The 22,433-nt window shown below is 28.9% G+C and overlaps 1 long non-coding RNA gene across 2 annotated transcripts; it reads left to right on the top strand.

The window, feature by feature from the left end:
- Nucleotides 1-4,526: 4,526 nt before the first annotated feature.
- LOC130453032 (uncharacterized) lies at nt 4,527-22,397 on the top strand. 2 transcript variants are annotated; one of them, XR_008911015.1, is made up of 3 exons: nt 4,527-4,651; nt 5,578-5,814; nt 20,265-22,397. It is a non-coding gene; the product is annotated as an uncharacterized LOC130453032 (long non-coding RNA). The 2 variants fall into 2 exon arrangements; XR_008911016.1 differs by having other exon boundaries at nt 4,547-4,651; nt 5,611-5,814.
- Nucleotides 22,398-22,433: the final 36 nt, after the last annotated feature.

The following is a 22,433-nucleotide window of genomic DNA, read 5'->3' as shown; positions in this document are numbered from 1 at the left end:
GATTGAGATATTTTTTCCTTAAAATAATGTTTTTTACTTATTCTTTGCTGTAAAAATAATCAAGGATCTAACACGGTACCATAGTTCTCAATAATAATAACTATATGGGAAAAGTTGATGTAACGAAGATGATGGAGCACAAATTATAAAGTTGAAATTTTATTGATGGAAAATTGATATGATTGTGGACTAAGATATCAAAATTTAGAGGCGGCAAAAATTGAATAGCCTTCAGGCGGCAAATCTATAAATCTGCCACTGCTGGAAACCTCACTGATTGGGAATGTGAATAAACATAGTTTCGACCTTTTTTGCAACTTTAATAAAGGGCTATCGAGTGTTTCAATAAAAGTCCTTTCATCATTAGTTTTCAATCCATCTCTGCCAATGTTTTCTCCGTATCAATCGGGTTCTTCCTCATTTCATTATTTCAACCTATTTTGTAATCTACGTTCATATTTTCATATAGTCACAGACTTGGATTTAAAAATGGTTGTTAATTTTGCCAACCAAAACTTTACTTTTCCTTATAAAATTTGAAACTTACATTGGACGTTATGAATCATGTTAGCTCAGCCTAAAATATAAAAAAAAGACATACATAATAAGTAAATCCTACGTTCCTTATTTCCAAAATAGTGATAGTTTTTTCAAGTAAATTTAGTACATATCTCAAACATTAATTTGGTAACCCATATCATATTATTTTTGAATACTTTGGATCACATCCTACATAACTATCATTTCCTTTATATCAAGAGTCAATAAAACACGTCTATGCGTAGGTAGAATTTATAAACTGAGTATCCGGCAAAAAGGAACCATTACTATCGTAACAAACTATTAGCTATAAAACGTGGGATTAAGCTTTAACCTACACATGAAAGATATACTCAACTTTTGTTTTTCTTTTCCTCCACATAACCAACAGAAAAACTGTTTAGATTATTTTCAAATAATGTTTTTTCATAGAATAATCCCATGTTGTTTATTATTTTTCAAATAATATCTAAGGGGCTTAAAAATTATCATGTACACCAAACATCTCCTTGTTAACTCAACATCTCCATTTGTAAGTTTAACAGAAATATTTTTTCAGGATTGATATACATCGATCAATAGCTACAATAGATAAAAATAATTATAATAAAAAGTTATTTCAGTGATTTTTCTGAACTTTCAGTGTTTATTTTCTGTTATATACATTGGAAGAAGGAAGCACAGAAAAATGCACCATTCAACCCCTTACTTTTGTACAAATGTACTACATTTTATCGCTCTATTCGTTTATTTCCCGTATAGCAAATATACTGCAGTTAACCTTTACTCGAGCCTCTTCATTCAAAATTTTCTTCTATTTATTCATGTTTCCAAATTTACTTATATTGATAATAAAGTTATATCTATGATTATTTTACTATGAGACTTCGGATAGCAGAAAAGCAAAAATTGTGCTTGTCTTCCCCATCTATGCTAGTAGCCAAACAAAAAATATCTTTTGCGCATACGCAGATTCAGTAATAGAATATATTCATTCGACTTCTCGCACCCCAATTTATTAATAGAACATGTCGGTATTGTCCGAGTTAATTAGCATGTTTACCATAGTAAATAAAGTTCTGAACAAAATTAATTATCTTTCAATCAATCAAAGTTGGTGGTAATCTAAACAAAACTTGGAACTGTTTTAATTTATAATAAATATCCTTCAAATCATATTACGTATTAAAATCATTGATCAACGTATATATACAGATATCACAATTATAATTTGAGACTAACGTCTGAAATAAATCCAAACCATGATAAAAATTACACATATACAAAAAATTATATGAAGAAAGAAAACTTCAATGTCTGTCATAAATACAAGAATTTATTAATTAGGAATACAGAAAATTGAATGTTATATACTTCATGCCATAAATTATCCGACAAATTATTTAAGAATGGGGTGATGGTAACTGCCCATGCATTTCTCATATTTTTTTTTATAGTAATAACTATTATAATTGGTGGAAACTCATTAGACCCCTTAACTATTATGAAATTGTGTCATCAACTTCATTTGTAGTATACATACCTAAAAATCGTCAACGTTTTTTTCGATATTAACACTGAGTTCACTAAAACATTTTTCTTTCTATTACGCCGAAAGTAAATCCAAACACATATTGCAATAATTAGAGATTTAATAGTGAGGCAGTTTGTTTAACATTGTTGTTACTGTTACTGTTACAGAATATTTCATTACTTCCATAATAGTCTATTCTATTACAGTAGGAGTTGAGATTTTTTCTAAATTTTATAGAAATCGGGCACAAGAACAGAAAACTTAATTGTTGAGCTAAATGAAGAAAATTTTAACAAGAAGAGTCGGTAGATAATGAAAGAAAGGGCTATGAATATGGAGTTGAGACTTAAGCTGCACAACTAGCAATTTAAGTTCATATTGACCGAAGGAATTGATCGATAGACATCTACAGTTTCATGAGATTTTGATGGGTAAAATAAATACGAATGCAATCTTTTCATTCAAATGTTTTTCGGATAAATTTCCCTCTTTTGTGAATAGTACCGTAAATATCTTAATAGACAATTTCTTGAGACATTGATTAGAAAGAAATGCTCCATTCAATGGCCTATGTAATCTGGATTTCTTTTTGTAGTGTTTTTTCAAATTAAAAATTTATAAAACCACCGATTCCGTTAAAAGAACTCGAATAACGAATATTATTTGATTGCAGTATAGTAACTCCTGGACATCTTAGAAATGTTTGACATTATTTGTACAATTGTATGAAAGTTGATGACACAATTCTGAACATCTCATTCAATAATTCAATATCAATTGAAAATTTATCCATTATAAGTTCTAGTTAAGGCAATTCTCTCATATTACAATCAATTTCGAATTATAAGTATTACGATTAATTTTTAAGAGGAACTATGAATTAATTGAAAATTTTTCGCAAATTTCCAACCCAGATATTTTATCTATTTATATATATATATATATATTATATATATATATATATATATATATATATATATATATAAGGAATATATAATAATATATATAATATATAATAATACATGTAGTAATTATTATTCCAAAGCAAATGAAATTATAGTGGAGTGCAAAGTAGCATATTTCTCAAATCATTTCAAAGGCTGCGAGAACCTGGAACATTTTGTAAATTATGCACACATTTTGAATATTGAATTAAATATATTTAGATCACCTTTCCATATAAACTATTAATAACAATCTGATGAATTGCTAAATCGTGACAGAGGCGTTTTGCGGCTTATGTCTTACGTTTCACATTACAATTTATATGTACACAGTCTGTCTGGAAACGTGCAACAGTTGACCGGGTCTCCAACTACTTCATCTATATTTAACGCTAGAGGTCATTAGCGACACGATCACAATTTATTCAGATTAAAATTATAAATTTAGTCATTGATATATCGAAGCCGCATTTGAAATTATGGCTCAACCGCATAATACAACAACAAAAAAAATTATTTTTTTTACATGTTCCGTTATATCTGTTTTTTGCTATTCATTGTGATACGTATTTTTAGAAGAATTTCTATTCATTGAAATAACAACAATAATATTCTTTCTAATTGGGATAATTCAAATTCTTCCAATTTCGAGATAGTGGCAATTATAAACTTTATAGGGGAAGTTGGGGTAGGACTGGGTAGCGAGATAAGATGTAGACCCAATCTAGAAAATCCATTTTAACGCCTCCTGATCGTATTTACCAGTACTTCTTAGTGTCACACATAGTTTGGTGGTGCACATTTTCATTTGGTGAGTATGTTTTTTTAATTCTTCTTCTTCTTTAATTCTTTGAATAGTTTTATCTAGTTATTGATGTGTTTATGTTTCTAAATGTTAAGTCTCTTCTGTTCCAAAATTTTTTTAAGTCTTCATGAAAATATGATATTGAAACCGACAACCCGCGTAATTGTACTGATCAATAGATCTCCTGCAACATGAATATCAAAAAAGAATAAAATCAAACTGGAACTTTGTTCTAATAAGAAAAATTAATTTTTCCCTAGTCCTTACATCAATAATTTTTGAATTTTATTGATATATTACTTTTGTTTTTTGGTGTTTTAGATTTTAATATTTAGTGAAATTTTTGGATAATGTATCATGTCTTTTATGACTTATACTAATATCATATTTATTGAAATACTTCGATAATTGTTGGAAAAGTCCATGTACATATGATAAGGAGAAATGTTTCATGTTTTATGTTTAGTTTTTCAATTGATTGTAGTACCTGTTCATCTTTTTCTTGAATATGTCGTTTCATTTTTTCCGGATAATTATTTTCTTTCACTGTAGTTTTCGCTTTTTAGATAGCTAAGCATCTATATCTCTATAAGCCAAACTTATTTTCACTTATCTTGTTTGTGACATAGGATGATAAGGATCGAATTTTTATTTATGTTTTTTAATTTGATTCTTTGGTACGGCAGTAATGCAATCATCTACATATCGGAAAAAGAATGGAATATTTATATCCAGATGGCTAAGAACAGTTTCCTCAAGATCTTCCATAGCCAATTGTGCTATAACACTGGAAATGGAAGCTCCCATCGCATAACCATCAATTTTTTTGTATGTATCATTTTTATATTTGAAATAGGTTGTTGTAAGTGTGAGTTCTTTATAAACAAATTTCTGACTTTAATATGTAAAGTGACAGTAGTTTCAATAAAATATATTACACTAAAGTGTAATAAAAGGAAGGAAAGTTTTCACTTATCTACTAGATGCTAAAATTTAAGTTTTTCTACTTAATGTGTGGTTTCTACTTAACTACCAAAATATTTTGATAAATACTTAAAGAAAAATCGAAAAGTCAAATTTTATCTTCCAAAAATTATTAAAAAAACAAAACTTATATACTTATATACTTATATACTTATATACTTATATACTTATATACTTATATACTTATATACTTATATACTTATATACTTATATACTTATATACTTATATACTTATATACTTATATACTTATATACTTATATACTTATATACTTATATACTTATATACTTATATACTTATATACTTATATACTTATATACTTATATACTTATATACTTATATACTTATATACTTATATACTTATATACTTACATACTTACATACTTACATACTTACATACTTACATACTTACATACTTACATACTTACATACTTATATACTTATATACTTATATACTTATATACTTATATACTTATATACTTATATACTTATATACTTTATACTTATATACTTATATACTTATATAAGTACTTATATAAGCACACTAATGACATCACCAAACTTAAAACACACCGCATAATGGTTTGGTTTTTTGGTTAGATGGCAATTATGTAAATAAATATTTGAACATAGTCAAAATGTAGGAAGTTGAATAAAAGAAGATTCTTTCAAATAAATAGTGCAAATAATCCCTATTGAATAAAACTAGTCTTTCCATCACTGATATTCTACCACTATGTGTTTCTCATACACAATACGTACATTAATTAGGCACATTCTAATACATCATCGTACACGTGCTAGCTGAAGAAAGAAAATCAATTGTACCGGCCCCAGAGTTATTATTACGACTTGACACAATGATGGTGGGTGTCTTGAATGAACTCCAACACATCCAGAGGGTCGTGGATGCAAATTACCGCAGGTCCGAACAATGGACGGACGATCTTAGAGGCACACTGCGATTTTTTCCGCTGTGACACCCACATAAGATAGGATCCGATGCAGGTGAGGGTTTTTTATTATAGCGATTAGTGTAAACAATCTCTAAATAGCAAATAAATATACGCATCATTAATTTGAAACTAACGTGTTCATAATTAGTATCTTTAAATAAATTCTGGAATTCAATTTATTTTACATATTGCTCTTTTTACTTGACTTGTTCAATGAAAATTCAAATGTACTAATATGCCGGATACTTGAAGATAGTTATAACAGAGTATAAAGTAGAAAAATTATTATGAATTTTATACATAATACTTAGTCTACAGATAAATCTCAATCTATAAAAAATTCATTTAGAGTATTTGTGGGTCTCTATACAAAACACAATCTACTAGAATCAAAAATATTTGATATCGACTCGTAAAACTGGTTAAAATATCATAAAATTTAGTCAAAGTCATTCAGTGAAAATGTGTTTTTTAAAATATATAAAGTTAACAGTCCTGTTGAATTTGTAAAAATAATTGTATTCACCACCACATCACTAACACTCACATTACTTCGTATGAGGTGCGTTTTAATAGCTATCGTGTCAGTGTGATTGTGGGTGTATTTTAATACCATCTACGATTCCAGTAATTCTATCTTAGTATATCTATTGTTACATACGATTCGGCTTATTACAAAAAATTACTCTGAAATAATTTCACAACATTATAACAATGAAAATAATGTGAAAAAGGAGGAGATAAATGAACTTTCCTAAAAAAGATCCATAAGATGAATAATTTATTGAATTCTACCGTTAAAAAACAAGATATTATTTATTGCAATGTAAGAAATTCTAAACTGACATTATTCAGCTTATATTATTGATTGATCTTCTATATGACAATTGAGAGGCTAGTTAAAATTGTTTCCAAGTAAATACTCAATGTTTTCCAAATAAAGGAACTAATCATATTATGGCATATTAATTAATGTTTCTAGTTTGCTTAGTGAAGTTAAATTATGCGATTTATTTATTTATGTAAATCATTTAATTTTTTCATATATATATACATATATATATATATATATATATATATATATACATATATATATATATATATATATATATATATATATATATATATATATATATACATTTCTTCAATTTCTTATTTCTTAGAGCTTTTGATATATTAATGTATTGATTTTAGGTCTCTTCTGTTTTAAAATTAGTTTTTTTGATAGTTTTTAAAAGAAAGATAGATTTTGACGTTTCGACTTTTCTTTAATTCTTTATCAAAATATGATTGACACTGACAATTTGCTTATCTATATTGATCTATAGATCACCTTCATCATGAATATCAAAATAAGGATGAAATCAACTTAGAACTTTGTTCCAATAAGAAAAATGAATTTTTTCTTTGGTTTCCCTATCTCAAATTTATAGCGGTAATTATTTAAATTTACAAAATAGAGCTATAAATTTTACTTAAATTATTTAGATCTTTTTTATCATTTATAGCTTTTTCGTTCTTATGGATGTGAACCTTTTCTAAAAATTCCCTTATGGTGTGTTAGATTCCGTTTCAGGATTTTTGAATCTTTATAATTGAATTTATGTTTTTTTGATATCTCATGGTTCATTAATACAGTTCTATTTTTTTATCGTATTGATGACCTCTTAGTCTATTTTCTAAGTATTGAGAGGTTTGCCCTATATAGACAGCGTCACAATTAGTACAAGGCACTTGATATATAATATTACTTCTTTTGTTTTTTGGTGTTTTAGATTTTAATTTAATGACATATTTGGATAATGTATTATGTCCTCTATGACTTATACTAATATCATATTTATTGAAATAATTCGATAATTGTTGGGAAAGTCCTTGTACATATGGTAAGGAAAAATGTTTTATGTTTTGATGTTTCGTTTTTGTTTTGTTTTTAAATTGATTGTGGTATATGTTTATCCTTTCCTTGAATATGCTATTTATCATTTTTTCCGGATAATTATTTACTTTCAATGCAGTTTTTGCTTTTTGAATAGCTAAGCATCTAAATTCAGGATCTGATAGTTTGATAGATCTATCAGCCAAACTTATTATCACTGATCTTTTTTGTGACATAGGATGACATGAATTGAAGTTTAAATATCTTGAGAAGCAAGTTGGTTTCGTATACAATTCTGTTCTTTTGTTATTGTTAATTTTATTTAATGTGACATCAAGAAAATTGATTCTCTTATTTTGCTAAACCTCGATTGTGAATTCTAGTTTTACATGATAAGAATTGAATTTTTCACTTATGTTTTCAATTTGATTCTTTGGTACAGCAGTAATGCAATCATCTACATATCGGAAAAAGAATGGAATATCTATATCAAGTTTGCTTAGGACCGTTTCCTCAAGATTTTCCATTATCAATTGTGCTATAACACTTGAAATGGAAGCTCCCATCGCATAACCATCAATTTGTTTGTATATATCATTTTCATATTTGAAATATGTTGTTGTAAGTGTGAGTTCTATAGCTTTTATAAATTCGTTTTGAGGTATTTCTGTATATTCTTTAATTTTGTCCCATTTTTCCATTAATATATTTTTCACAATAGTAATAGGAATATTTGTATATGAAGAAACCACATCTAACGAAATAAATACATATTCATTATTAATTTTGATACTAATTTTTTCTTCGAAATCCCATGTGTTTTTGATAAGGTTTTCATAAGGTAAGGCATTGTGAATTTTTTTGCGTCTGATGGCGAAATGAAAAGTTGTTCTTCCCAAGATCGAATTAGAACATTATTTTGTTTTTGATAAGAATTAGTAGGGTCTTGTTTAATTTTTTTTAAGTTGTCTTATTGTTTAATAATTTCATCAATTTAGTATTATGATCATCTGGTAAGTTTTATTAGATTTATCTTGTTTCAAAATTTTGAGATTTCTTTTTTTAATCATGAATTCTTTGGTTTTAGTTATATTTTGAGGTTTTATATTGTTTTGTTGTCTTTTGTTTTTTAATGTATTTTTGAAGTTAGTGATAATTTCGTTATTGAGATGATTGGTGTTGCATTCAATATTACATAAGATATTTGTCATAGGTAATTCTTTGTCACTAGAAATGCAAAATTGGGACCTACAGATAAAACTTCTTTCACTTCATCTGGTATGAGAGTATCAGTTGAAGTCTCGAACCATTTTGATTTTATTTTATTTGTATTTCCAGCAATAGGTTGGTTTTTTGATATCAGCTTATCAATTCTGTCAATATTTTTTTCTTTGCATTTATTAGAAACTGATTCAGCTCCTTCTCGCTATTTTTACTTAAATTTTTGGAAAATATTAATAGGAATTACTTCATTTATTTTAACTGTTATGTTTTTTAAATCATTTTCTAATTTTCTTATTAAAGTAGTCGATTCGGTAATAGATAGTTATATGACTTGGAAAATGAATCTAGATAAAACGTGATTTTGATATTCATGCTGCAGGCGACTATTTGTAAATTTTATATGAGATAATTTTAAATTTAGAAACGTAGGTATCAACTTATCTTTTTTACATCTGAGTAGAAAAACTCTTCGGTTTTTCAGTTTTGCAATTTTTTGGAAGATATTTTCGAAATTTTTCAGATTCTGTTTGGTTTCAGTTCCTACCGTAACGTAATGTCGAAACGTCAAGATTTATATTTCTTTTAAAAACTTTCAAAAAAACTAATTTTAAAACAGAGACCTATAATCAAGAACATCTTATATATATATATATATATATATATATATATATATATATATATATATATATATATATTTTTACTTACAATAAATAATTAGGATTTTCGGTGGTTTTGAATCGTATTCTTGTAAAAAATTTTAAAATTCCTAAGTTTCAAAATACAATATCCAAATTGACGTTAGAAGTATTGAATAATTGAAATATTGATTCTGGTTACTATAGGAATTTTTATTGATTTTCAATTGGTTAGATTATGAATGACGTTGAATTTTTATAGGCTAGATAAGGATAAGTTGTAGTGAATGATGTTCAATATTGATTGGTTAGGTTAGGATAGCATTAAATTTCAATAGGCTAGGTCGTTATGAATGTAGCTTAATATTTATTGGTTAGAATATAAATGACAATAAATTTTATGGGTTAGGTCGTTATAGGTGAAGTTGAAATTTATAGGTTAAGTGAGGTTGGTTGGTTGTTAAAGGAGTTGAATTTTAATAGAATTTCTTTTCAAAATCTAAAAGATATGCATAAATTACACTAAGGTTATTTAAATCAATTTCGTTATTAATGCATTAATTATTTTGGGCAATATATGTTGCTTCTAAAAACAGACGTTTTTTGTAGTTTTTTCCGGTTGTAAAAACCTGGCAGATTCATAATTCATATTGTATCCTTCATAATAGACTCTCTTGTCTATCATGAATCCAATCTAATGAATCTAATGAATATCTATCAGGATATAATCTGCTATCACTCGGGTGGGAAGTTATCGGACTGATTAGTGACCTTTTCGACTGACCAATGTATTTTGTCTCACAATTTAAACAACGTATTTCATATACTATGTTAGGCAATTTATTAATTGGTTTTTTATCTTTTATTTTAGTAAAAATATATTTAATACTAAGGGTTTGACTGTACGGTATTTTAATATTGTGTTGTTCAAAGATTCCAGAAAATTTAGGATCAATTAATTTTATATATGGTAAAGGTGTATAAATTTATGGAATACGAATGTTAGAAATAACGTTTGAAAATGGTGATTCAATGTTTATGTCAATGTCAGATGTATTTTACAAAATTCGTTTTAAAAGATATGAAGGATATGAGTAATCATAAAAAAGTTTGTAAAGTATTTTAGTATTTTTTTCATGAAATATTGGCCCAAAAATTTTGAGAACCCTGTTTTTCATCTGTTTGATCAAATTCATTTTAGTGTTACGTGGGTGATATGAATGATAATCGATATATTTTCCAGAACTTATTAGTTTCCTTTACCAGTGAATTAAAACTTAATTATCTTGGTTTCCTATAAATTTAGTATCAAGAAAAGGTAACGATTTTTCAGTATTCCCCTTTTCTATAGTAAATTGTATATAGGGATCGAAACTAATGAAGTTAAATAATAAATTATCAATTTCATTATATAGAAGGGATAAAATTATATCAACAACATACTTTTTAATAAAGAATAATTTGAAGGGTTAAACAGATATTACATAGTCCAAGATATCATCCATTACATAATCTGCTAATATAAGGGATATTGAAGACCCCATTGGTTAGGTTCCAAAAAATTTGTTGGTAATTTCTATTATTATAAGAGAAATATATATTATTAAAAATGAATGATATTAATTATAATAGAGTTTTTTATTATGTTGTAGAGCTAAAGGCATATATTTAAGTGTACATTACTAAATAGGGATATTAAATCCAATCCTAACAATACATATTACGGTGGTAATATCATGTTATTAAAAGTTTCTTCAATTTTAAAGGAGTCTTTTATATAATAATCATTGTGATAATTATAAAATTCAATCAAAATTTCAGTTAACCAATTTGTAAGAGGTTCAATGTGAGTGTTAATTGATGCTACAATGGGTATAGCTGATAGAGTAGGTTTATAAATTTTTGGTTTGTTAATATCTTCTGAGTTTTTTTACAATTTATTTTTTGTTAAAATCTTTTTCCATCAATTTATTACAATTATCCCTTGTTTTAAGAGTTGGATATTATTAAGTTCTTTGTATGATGTATTATTGTGGATTAGCTCTCTAGATAAATCTAAATACTGTTGTTTCTCCATAATGACTGATATTACCTTTGTCAGATTTATAAAAAATTTTTGATTTCATATAATAAATCTCTAAAAACAAAAGATTGTGTTGATTCATGAATGTGTTTAGTTAAAATGCTGGTTGCTTTAGCTATAACATTTCTTTCTTGTTCATTTCGTATGAAAGAGGATAAGTAATCAATTTTGACTATATACTATACTATAAGTCTATAGTGATGTACGTATAATCGAAAGCATTGTATAGACAATGGAAGTATAAAACAATGCAACTGCTTCAATTAGATCCAATCATTTATGTTATTTTTTGTATTTCTTGCAACAACAGCTTCATTTTAGCATAATATGAAAATAATTCTCAATGAAAAATTTTCTCATACAGAATTATGCGTATATATTTTTAGATAGAAACGATCAGGTTGAGTAAAATATAGTATTTCAGGTCTTTGAATTCACTATAACTAGATTACAATAGATTTTTACATATACAGATTTGGTGAAATGAGTAGAGGAAATGTTGAATAATTCTAATTTCGTATTCAAACGTCGATTTTACGGCATCTTGTTAGTTAAATAATATCATTCTTCCAACCTTATCTGTATCATATCGACCTGTCGCATCATTTCAACTAAGCCGCTTGTTTGTTTTCATCAGTGTGCACGTAAATTTGAGAAATGATTCATAACATTCTTAAAAAAATAAGTAAACTTGTATACTGACTAATCTTTCCTGGCCGAAATGGATTGTTTGACGGAAATAGATTTTACGTTTGAATTTGTCTAGCAATTGTTATCGCTGTCTAAAGAATATTTGGTAATTTCAATGATTTATACGGATATGGATATATGATGAAATGATATAAGGTCACACAGTACATGGAATACTAAATATTGTGCAATATCTGATTATGATATGTTCCAATAATGAATGAATGAAAATAATTTTTAATGTGAAACCATATTTGAAGTAAATTAGATTTTACATTGTAACAAATAATTGAAAATGGGCAACAACTAACTGAAAATATTCCTTTAAAATTATGCTCGTTATAACAAAAAATAGTTACGATAAACCCTATTTCCCTATTTCCTACACCGTATAATAAGCTATAATACAGTTACGAACGCTTCTACGTCCTTGAGCAGATCCTGCCTAGTTTATAGTAGAATTCTAAAATTACAAAAGTATCATTAATACACAAAACCTGAATTATCATAATAAATGACTTCAATTGCATATTTGAATATAACTTTTAATTCAAAACAACTTCACTTTATAACATTTTTCTGAATTGTAAAAATAAAAATACATTAGTCATAGTATTGTTTAATTGTTCAATTTTATACTGATCCGATTAGCAGCAGAAATCAGAAAATAAATTAATTCTCAACATAGGGTTTCATAAGATCAAATTTATTTTGGATTTATAATTCGTTCCAAATACTGTTGCGGAATTTTTGTGTATTTCTAGTATTTCAAAAGGACCATTAAACTTATTTGCTAATTTATTTTTAATTTGCGTTTCTATTACATAAACTTTGTCACTGCTTCATACTTAGGCTTATTCCCAGAAACATGTTTGTCAAAACAAGTTGTAGCTTTTTCTTTATGTATTAAAGTTTTTTTTCTTGTTACTTTATAATAATAACATATACGGTTATTTAGGTCTCTAATATATATGGTGAGTAGTTCTTGTTCATTGTAAAATTTTTCTGGTGGTCTACAGAACGTATGTTCGAATATAAGTTCGTAAGGTGTAAACCCGTGTGTCTTATTTATGGAATTGTTATATGTAATAATTGCGAAAGGTAAAATACCGAAGGGGTGATCGCTGCTAAATTTATTCGAATCATTTCTAATAAAGTAGCGTGTAATCTTTATACAGATCCGTTACTTTGTGGATGACCGACGCTTGAATATGTTAATTTAATATCAAACATATTACATAAGTCTTTCATTAGTCCGTTATTGAATTCACAACCAACATCGCAATGAATTCGGAGAGGTGCGGTGTACAAAAGTGTTGAATGAAAACTAGTAGTGAACTGACAACAGATTTTGAACTTTTATCCTCAAGAGGATATGCTTGAGAAAACTTGGTTAGTTCGTCTCTTATCGTAAGGGCATAATTTCTTTGAGGAACTTATTATCAATATCAATATTAACTCGTTAAAAAGGTGTTTTCGGAGTTTCGGTTAGAATGAGGTGACTGTCTAGATATTTACGGCAAATTTTTTCTTGACAGGCGCGGCATGATTTGATTTAATTTTCAACACCTCGAGTAAGCGCGGACAATTATATCTTTGTCGTATTCGCCTTATAGTTTCATTAATTCACGGTGAAGATGGCTTTTGCAATTATACAATTAATCTAAAATATTTGCTATTTGATGTTGTTCTGGTTCTTTACTAAAATTTTGACAAATCGTGAATTTTACGTTAATTTCTCATAGTAGAAATGATAATGTTTCTAATATTGGTAGATTAAGGTTATCTTCAAGTGCATATTTTTCTGAGGGTTTAAACAAACTTCGGTTTCTATTAATTGCTGCAAATAAGTGTATACAATCATTGGTTGGTGCACATGGTGTAGAAATAAGAAGGTGTTTACCATTTTTGACGGTTTCACTGAGATATTATTGTGCAAAAAACTCAAGGCTCTCTTCAAATATATCTTCTTTTTATTTTTTCTCAAAAGTCTTGTAAATTATTTTTTTTTTAAATAGTTAAAATATTTTTATTTTGCCTGTCTAGTATTTGGTTATAAGAATATTCTATTTTAGAATAATCGATTGAGGATTTTGTTTTGTATAGTTCGACAAAAGAGAAGAATTCTTTTTAGGCAACTTCCCAGTATACCCGGTTTACCTTCCTCAGTTTGTTCCGATGACCCTACAATTTCAAGAGTGGGGTAGATTCAGTAAGGTAAACATTTGGAATTTCCTAGTTTTGGAAGAAAAAAATGGAAGTCTATTACGTGGTTGATTTTTATTCGAGAACGAGCATCTGCATTTTTATTAGGTTTGCCAGATTTAAATGATCAGTTATTAGAGTAAATTTTCTTCCATATAAATAGGGTCTAAAGTGTTTCACTGCCCATACAATTGCCAAAGTAAGTCTTTTTCTATTGGTCCCTGTAGTTAAAAGAAAAAGTTCTTCAAAGTTTGGGCAAATTAAAATCGAGGTAGTAGTTGAAAGATTTTTCAATTCTTGAAATCACTTTTGATATTTGGAGTCTTAAATAAATGGATCATCTTTTTGTAGAAATATTGTCATTGGTTTAGTTATTTTCACAAAATTCGCTATAAATCTTCAATGAACCTTCATGAACCAAAGAGGATTGGAATTCTTTTTTGGTTCATGGGTTGGGAAAAGTTTTTTACATATTCAATTTTAGCTGAAAATGGCTTAACACCATGTTCTGTATGAAACCCGGATGCGAGATCCAGTGTCGAAAATATTGACATTTCCCAAACTCATCCAATAGATCTCCAATATTTGGCAACAGGTATTTATCGTCTACGGTAACTTTATTTAATTTTCTTTAGTTTACGACGCCACGCCATTTTTGTTTGCGAAAGCGTCGAGTCTTTTGGGCACTTTGTTTATGGATTTGAGGATAGCGATACGATTTGACATATTATGTGGGTTTAGAATTTTGGGTATCTATAGAATATTTTAATTCATTAGTAAAAGTTAATGCGTCTCCTTCTACAAAGTCTCGTTTTTCATCGTTAAGATGGTCGAGTCTTAGTTGCTTTTTTATTTCCAATGTTCTATCGGCAAACGTTTCTTCGGTGGTTAATTGAATAATATTTACAGTATTTATTTCATACGGTTCTAAAATAAATTTAGGAAATGTCACAGTTTTTGGGAATACAGTTAACATTTGGCACTGAAACGAAAAATTCTCCTTTCTCATTTATATAAACAAAGCGTTTGGTAATTTAACTTTTTCTATGTCATCAACTACCAGTATATCCTCAGTATTTACCAAATCGCATTTTGATTTAAAAATGTGTTCGATTCTAGGTTCAATTTTGAAACCGTTTATTAGTTGTTTGTTTTTCAGGTCAATTATGCAATTATAGTGTTCGAAAAAATCTTGAAATTCATTTTTTATTACCAAGTAAAATATGTACAGCGAATCTTATTTGATTCTCAATTCCCTGGGGCTGAGATCTGCTCTTTTAATTTCTCTACTTGATCAAACTTCTACCGTAAAACGGTTGGTAATCCTTCTTGATACGGACAGGAATACTGCAAATCAGCGAATAATTTTCCGTCAGGCTGAACAAATATTGTTGTTTTTCTGTAGTGACTCCATATATAGCTTGACGGTACCTTCGTTTGCACCCATAAATTCTTCGAAGTCAGGGTCAGGCTCTTCTAGGAACTGGTTGTTTCCTTCCTGTAGGTTATGATCTCTTTCCGGTTTTCCATTGGGGATCTTATGGGATAGATGACATTGTTGATCCCTTTTCTGTCTAAGTGCCCACCTTCCCAGGGTTTTTGTAATTTTGGAGAAAATCTGTTTCTCCTCGTCGTATTGTGCCATACTTTATTTCCCTTTTTAAAACCCCCGTCTGTGGCTTTCGTATTATATCATTTGTTTCATTCCGAAGTTGGCAACTTGAAGTTTCAAGCGAACCAATTCGTGTATGTCGTCCATTCTTCTTCTCACTTGGATCACATAATCTTCTCCCGCTTTGTTCGATTTTCTTTTCTTCTACTAGAATGTCTTCTTCTCGAATTCACGATTTTTCTCTGAAACTCCTTGATTTTCTTGTCAATTATTTTCATTTTATGCTCAATATCAGATTATACCTTCTCATTCATCGTTTTCATCTCGATAAGCGATTTCAGGGATGAAATGTCATTTTCCATGTCATTGGATACGTCAGTTATCTCAAATCTTCTCTTCAATATTGGCAGAGATATCATTCTTCAGAGGTTAAATATCGTTCTTCATGTTCGAAATCTTGTCATCCATATTAACAGAAATATCGTTTTACAATGTCGAAATCGTCTCGTCAACTGTAATAGAAACATCGTTCTTCATTTCACAAATTGACGAGATCATTTGTTTTATATATATTTAGTTTGGATAATATAGGGCTGTACTTGGGGTGGTTTTCTTCTAAACTGATTGTAGCTGCTTTGTTCACAAAAGTAATAGAAGGTTTATTAACATTGTGACGTATATAGTTATTTCAATTTAGTAGTTTATTTGTAACCTTATTTTGGTGATATATCAATATTTCGCCGTTAATTTCCAGATAAAGATATATTCGAGTGAATTGAAAATAAAAATCTCAATTCACAGTAAGATATGACATCATCCAATTACGTTTTTGTAAGACACCTGGTAAACAATTTACTTTTACATAAAAGTCGTGATATTGCCACTGTTGCTCAACCATGATTTGAATTGGTTTCATTACCATAATCTCATATCTACACTTATATCAGTTAGACGTCAAATGCACAATTCAATATATTCATAATTTGATCTTGGAAACTATTTGTAAGAATTACATTCTCAGTTAAGATAATATGGAACTCTTTATTCTGGATGTTGGGAAATAGTGATACTTTATTAAAGTTTTGATAATAGTATAAACCCAAAATATAATTATAAGATAGTAAACAATATAAATATATAGCAGTTAAAATGTATACCGCATTGTAATGAACTTCCTCTTCCTAAACATTGGATTCATTCCTCACTACCCTGTGACAAGAGCAGTCCGTTAACGACAGACCCATAAACGTCATTAAATCAATTGAAAAACCAAAGTTTTTTGTGGCAGAATGAATGTTGTTAATTATGGTTATTTTACCTGCCTTGGTTTTATCACCGCACATTAGATTCCATCAAAAAATGTGTGTACATAATTCCTTGAAAGAGAAATTCCTACTTTTTATAATTAATTATGAAAATTTAAAGATTATATAGAATTATACTCATTCTAATATTTGAATATAAATAAACTTCTCTAATTTTTTATTTCGTAAAGCTTTTTATATATTTTTGTTCTCAAATTATCTTCGTTGTAGGTTGACATTTTGACACCCCGCGTAATTATTTTAATAAATATAGAACTTGGAACATGTTATATTAAATTGATCGTAGTTGCATTAAAATTATAGAACTCTTAATTTTACTCGAATTGACAGGTTTCTATTTCATTCCTACATCAACCATTTAGAAAAATTCTCTTATTCTTGTATTTGAAACAGTTTCAAGAATTTTTCAATTTATATAATTCAATGTAAATTTGTGTACGAGTAGATAAGTGTAACATTTAATTAAATTATTAATAGTTACAGTAAAATTTATAAAATAGAATTATGAATTTTACTTCACAATTAAATCGTATAAAAAGGTCTAAGGTGTAAAAAAATTGTGAAATTTCTAGAATAAGATATTTCACCACGTTGATTGCCATGTGCATAAAGATTGATATACAATACCCGAGATTACGACACATTACTGACTGGAATTTTCTGTGTACCCACCATGATATCCGAATCATTAGTCAATCAATTTAATATATTAGAGGTTTCTTATAACTAAAGTCAACGTGGGAAATATTAGAAAAAACATTAATTGTCTCTAAAAAAGTCCATATTCTTTTTGTTATTACGTGTAGTAAAATATTTCAGATCAGCGACTATTAATACCGAGGACTGATAAACAAATTGAATACTAAATATCAGACAGGTGTAGCCAGCCAGATACGATTTGTACAGATGATAAACTTTAATTTAGCTGAAATGAATTAAGAATGACCTATATCTAACAGATTTTGTGTCCGATTGTTTAAAATTTCCGCAGGCTATTATCATTTTTACAACATTGGATTCATTTACTCAATAATACTAGGGAACTAAAAGATAAATGTTTTAGATTATGAAGATGTGCGGATAATTACATAAGAGGTATACCTATTTTACTGCCGCGGGACTGAGAAGGATTGAGATTACAACCATTAGTTAAATATGTAAACCGTTATGTTTACGAGTATTCCTTTTTAGTAAGCTATTTTCAATTTCACAAAAATTATAATATATCAGAATACAAGCAATTATTTATAACTACATACTTGAAAAATTATCATCGATATACAGTGAGATAATTTATAATATATCGTATTGATCACTACGAAAGAAAATATCCATCGAATTGTCGTGTTTGTGAAACCGATAATAGGTAAATGAAAAGTTGACTTTTACATTAGAACTGCTTTAGAGAGTTAATCCATATCTGTACCCCGGAAGTAAAGAACACCATATTCATTTTTTCAGTGAATTGAATTAATACCATGTCCTAGTCCCATAAATAACGAAGATAATGCAGTGAAAAATAAAACCATGTCCGTTCTCATCAGAGGTAAAAGACACCAAGTGGATTTGGTTTTGTTTACCTCAGGAAATGTAAGAAGTATAGAACACCATGAGGACCTGTGTCATATTCCTCTGTGTGAACCCACAGTCACACTCCTGGTGGACAGGACATGTACTATTGTTGCTTGTAACCTTCTTGTCTTTTGAAGGTTAAGAGGTCTGACTGTTCTGTTTACTATGTTGATATTGATTATTATAAGAGTGTTCAGATTATTAGAAAATGTTTTGATTACACTAAGCAACAAGATTTTGGCACAAAAATTCTGTATAACATTTTTAATACAAGTTTTCACGCTGATTTCAAATATGCAAACAGAATTTGTCCATCACGCACATTTTTCGAAAAAAAGGAGTTTTTTTAATACTAAATCGTAGGAAAATTTTACGTTTATCGTTAAATGTCAATCCTTACCTGTGTTTTTTCCGTAACCGCCAAGAAGAATTTCAGGACTTTTACAGTCAAGAAAGTAACGTATTGCAACAACATTTGTTCCGTATTAAATGAATTTGGAGTTGAACATAAAACAGAAGCCTGGAGACTGTTTATTGACTCTTCCAAAGCGAGTTTAAAGGCGGTACTACCACGTAATGGAAACAAATGGCCTTCAGTTCCAATCGCTTATGCAACAAATATGAAAAAGACTTATGAAGATCTGAAATTCATCTTTGAAAAAATTGAGTACAGTAAATATAGTTGGAAAATTTGTTGTGATCTCAAAGTGTATGCAATATTATCTGGCTTGCAGCTTGGATATATAAAATTTTGTTGTTTCCTCTGGGAATGGGACAGCAGAGACCACAAAAGTCATTATATGAAAAAAAAATGGCCAATGCGTCCGTCATATGAGCCTGGAAAAAATAATGTTTCAAACGAAGCATTAGTTTCATCCGATGCAGTAATTTTGCCACCACTTCACATTAAGTTGGGTCTCTTCAAAAACTTTGTGAAGGCAATGGATAAAAAATGTGCTGGCTTTCTATATTTAAAAGAAAAATTTCCACATGTAAGTGACGCAAAAATTATAGAAGGTGTTTTTGTAGGTCCTCAAATTAGAACGTTGATTAAAGATGTAAAATTTGATGGCCTCCTAAGTAAGAAGGAAAACATTTAAGGATGTTGTGAACAATTTCTTAGGTAGCATAAAGACTCCAAATACAGTAAATTTTTCTCTAAATGCTGAATGCATATCAACAATTGGGATGCAATATGACTGAAAATGTCTGAAAATACACTTCTTACACTCCCAAATTATTATAATTATTTATTTACTTAATCTTTTTCATTTCAGACTCAGGTGAAAATCATGAGCAAAACAAAAATAATGGAGAAGACATGTATGAGTTTGATGACTCTGCCACGGACAAACATTATTTAAAATCCTCAGATTCCGATACTTGTAAGCCCTCTACTTCAAATAAATATGTTACAAATCATTATTATTCATCTAATTAATCTTTTTCACTTCAGAATCAGGTAAAAATCATAAGCAAATAAGAATAATGGAGAGGACATGCATGACAATTCGATAAGCAGCGATGAAGCTGATGACTCTGACAAGGACAAACATTATTTACCAGACAGTGATTCAAGATCCTCAGATTCCGATAATTGTAAGCCCTCTACTTCAAATAAGGTAAATAAAAAATTGAACTATGTAACGACTCGTGATCTGGAGAAAGACTTACCTCACAAGTGATGATGAATCAGTTGTACCTGCTGATGTGAACAGCCACAAGAAATCCTTCAGAAAAGTTGAAAATAAAAGATCTATTGAACAGAAAGGTAGAAAAAGAGTGATAAATCCAGATGCTTGGCTTTGTAATGTAGGTAAACAAAAATTGGCTGGAGGTGAAGAGTATATTAGCAAGAAAGGTAAAACTGTACCTGCTAAGGTTATGAAACCACCATGCTCTTGTCGTTTGAAGTGCTATGAGAGATTGAATTACACAGTAAGATCACATATTTTCAAAAATTACTGGGACAAAAATAAAAGCCCTAATGTGAAGAGACATTTATCGTGCTTAGATGGCATTCCCATTGAACGTTCAAGAAAGCCACACAATTTTCCTAAAAAAACTAAACATAATACAATAAATTACTATTTTAAATAAAGTAAAAATGAATAAATAATATAATTAAAGTGTGCAAATTGATGTTTCTAAACATTCTCGCAATTTCTAGTACTGTTGTTGTGAATTGTTTAAAAAACTACCAGCCGGGAGAAGCAGTTTTTTTAAACTTGACCAGAGAAAAAACGCACTCCAACTAACATAATAACACAAGATGGTGTAAATAATGTATATCTCTTCCATCCCTTCTTATGAAAGTCATTATTGTCGGGAAAAAACACCAGAGGTAGCCATATGTGACACATGTGACTCGTTTCAGGCCAATCTTCAAAATAGCTGTTTGGAGCAAGCAGACTGAGACAGCTTAAATGCTGAATACGAGGCACACCTTTCCGAAGCAAATAAAAGATACGCCCTAAAAAGTGAAGATACCAAAATTGTTAAAACAAACCCTAACCACAAAGTTTTCAATTGTGACCTGCAAAAGTTTTTGCCTACACCTTTGTTGACAAACGCTTTAAGTTTTTATAAACGGAAACTTTGGATTCTAAATTATACTCTTTATGACTCATCTGATAAGAGTGTACATTGCATGATGTAGGACGAATCGAAAGCTGGTAGAGGTGGAGAGGAAATCTCTTCAGCTATTTTGAAATGGGCTGACAGTGTTATTCCTACTTCAAACGTTCAAGAAATATCGCTGTAGTCAGACAACTGTTTTGGCCAGAACAAAAATATTTCAATTATAGTGTGCTTTTTCTAGATTTTGAAAAAATATCCTCAAATAAAATTTATCAATATAAAGTTCCTGTTAAAAGGACATACTCATATGGAAGCGGATACCGTTCACGCTTTAATTGAAAGGAAATGGAAGAACCTTAAGAACCTGACAATCCTCACTCCCTGAGAATAACAGTAGATGGTGCGCCATTGTTCCAGCAGGTACCATGTATATAACATGGAGCAAAACAACTTTAAACAATTTAATGCACTGCATAAAGGCAAAAACGTACCATTTATACATCGAAAACAAACTACTGATAAGGAAGTTTTTCATGTCTAGCTGCGTCCATATTCAAGTGAGGCAGGAACAACTTGGCATTTTTCACTCCAAATCGTCATTTGATGGCGATTTTCAAGCAGTTGACGTCAACAGGAAAAGAAAAAGTAAAAGATTAGATGAGGATGGGCCTACATTTCCGCCAAATCTTTCAATTAAGGAAGCTGTCCCAATATCAGAAATTCAATGACTTCATTTCTTTATTACCTTACATTCCTAGTTTTCGCCATGGCTTTTATGAGAACCTCTTAAAAACTAATTTTAATAACCATGACTATCCAACCGGTGATAACGACAGTGATTAATTTGACGATTGAAAATGTTTTCT

This window comes from Diorhabda sublineata, chromosome 2, assembly GCF_026230105.1.
Source record: "Diorhabda sublineata isolate icDioSubl1.1 chromosome 2, icDioSubl1.1, whole genome shotgun sequence".
In the NCBI taxonomy this organism is placed as follows: domain Eukaryota; kingdom Metazoa; phylum Arthropoda; class Insecta; order Coleoptera; family Chrysomelidae; genus Diorhabda; species Diorhabda sublineata.
Note: the sequence above shows the minus strand (reverse complement) of the source record. Positions and strands in the feature narration are given on the sequence as shown.